The sequence below is a fragment of the Protopterus annectens genome, chromosome 5.part1 (genome assembly GCF_019279795.1).
Source record: "Protopterus annectens isolate FY-2018-M chromosome 5.part1, PAN1.0, whole genome shotgun sequence".
NCBI classification, from domain to species: Eukaryota; Metazoa; Chordata; order Ceratodontiformes; family Protopteridae; genus Protopterus; species Protopterus annectens.
Window position 1 is genome coordinate 166,531,087 of NC_056736.1, and position 2,500 is coordinate 166,533,586.

Genomic DNA, 2,500 nt, shown 5'->3' on the forward strand with positions numbered 1-2,500 from the left:
TATATATATATATATATATATATATATATATATATATATATATTACATCTGTACATACTTATATACATTTCCTATGCTGTGCACTGCTTACACCCACGCAAGCACACTCGCATATGCTTACTGTGTGTTATATATGTTTTCTGCCACTTATTTGTGCTTACCTGTGCCTTATTCATTACGACAGTACCACTTTGATTGAAAGGATCTGGTTAAATATCCCAGGCGATACTCAAGTTCACTTTTACATGGTATTATGTCGGTTTTACAGCAGAATGACATTCATTCCACATGGAACATTATATGTGCTCTAGTCGAAATTGAACCGTGAATGGCTGTTTGTTAGGTGGATGCTGTAACCACTACACTATTGGCGTGCTGCCTCATTTAGATGTATACCCATGGATAATAGTTACCTGAACACATGCCTCAACACTTCACTAACACAGTAGACATCCATTCTCCAGTTGGATTCGTGGTGTATCCACACTGGTACACATTGGCTACTCCCTACCCCTTGTAGACCCATCCCATCGGTTGACTCACTACACGTATCCTCAGGAAACCCTAACATTTAGTCCACAAACATTAGTGACATGAGTGACCAATAGGACACTATTCGCAATATATGTGTTATCTCACATGGGACACACCTGTCTTTATGTCAAGATTAGACTCTTACTTCCTTACATACTTACTCCCGTTAACATGACACTACAATGAATTAATTAGTCTGACTATATGGTAACATACATGTTACACATGAGAACTAATTATGTACGTGTTTGGCGTGATTCATTTACAAATAGACCGGTTTATTAATTGGCGTTGCCATTGCAGGCAGATCACAGAGATAATTCCCTGTGTGAGACAGTCTGCACATTGGATTTATTCAGCACAGCAATGACTTCGGACATTGTACACACTTCTGCATTTTAGCAATTTCGTCCCTTTCCTCTTATGCACTACCTATTATTCTATCTACTGTCAAGGTTTGTAAGGGCACATTCATGTGTTTATGTTTGCAAATGGAATGGATATGTTACAGGGAATGTACTTCTACAGAGAGATGTATGCATGTGTGTATGCATACATACATATAACTAACTCGCTGTCCTCCATTAGGTGGCCCAATTAGAACCAGGCCATCCAACCATGAGACTCTTGGATCCATAATCACATACCCATGGTTCTTCGACCCCACCTGAGTTCGACATACATGCAATCCATCCATTATCCAGTTGCTTTCACAGCCATGACACATCACCACACATTGCCCTCCCCCCAGTATAAGGGGCCCTACACCTATGTTGTCCCAACACATGTATTATCATGCTCTCCCACCATTTAGTCCTTGAACATACCTGCGCTTGCTTGTGTAATGGACGGAAATCCAAATATGCTATCAATTTTTGGTAGTCCCAGTGGGGACTACCATCTGATTGTTTGTAAAGTAGACTTAGCAGGTCAACAATGTTACTCCAACTGGTAAAACCCTGCCTGTGGTGTGAGTAGCAGTGATTTGCTCACTCCTGGCTAGCTTGTTATGACATACACTGACAGCACTATATAATACCATAGTTGCTGTTGATTCCCTTCTCATCCCTTGTCTATGCTTTATTGTTACGATGTTCATTCTTCATATCTATAAATATATATATATATATATATATATATATATATATACATACATACACAGTGAGACTGCCTACTAGATGTGGATAGGGGACACTATGTGCTGATATGGCTGGCCCAAGCTAGCAGTCGTGTATGGGTGGTTTTGGTGGACGTTCAGCAAGGGGGGGGGGGTGTGCTGTGGAGGGGATGATGGGTATTCAGTTATGTATCCAGGTGTGTTGGGGTTGGATGGTTCAGTTCAGGCCAGGCCATTATGTGGATGTGAGCCAGTACCGTTTCTGTACGAGTATTGCACTTTTAATGTTCATATGTTTGTGGGAGTGTGTTCTGCAGTATGACCTGTCAGGGTGTATTGAGGATGTGAATGTATGTTCTTTGGTTTCCTTTTTGCTTCACCCACTGCTCCCTCATACACCTCCAGTTCACCTATTGTACATCCGACCCAGTCTCCCCTTGGCGAATTATTACATTACCCGTCACACCCCCCCAAATTCCACAAACACACCATCCATCCCTTCTCTGGTTGCTGGCCCATGGCACAGACAGCAGTACACATTGCATACTCTACATATCTCTGGTACCAATATGGTTGTGAGGACAACCCTAGCATATCTGGTCTTCCACGTGCTGTACTTCACGCACATAGGTACACGCAAATACTTATCTTTCATGACATGGTAGGTAGACCCAGGTAATACCCATTCATCTTTGGGCCATCCAGACAAGGACGACTTGGACCACGAATGGGCAGATATTGAGCGAATGTTCTGACCATGGGCTAGGCTTAGCCATGGGCAGCGGTGCGCAAACACACTGCACTTCGCTTCCACTTGGTATAAAAATCAACACTACAATGAAATACGGA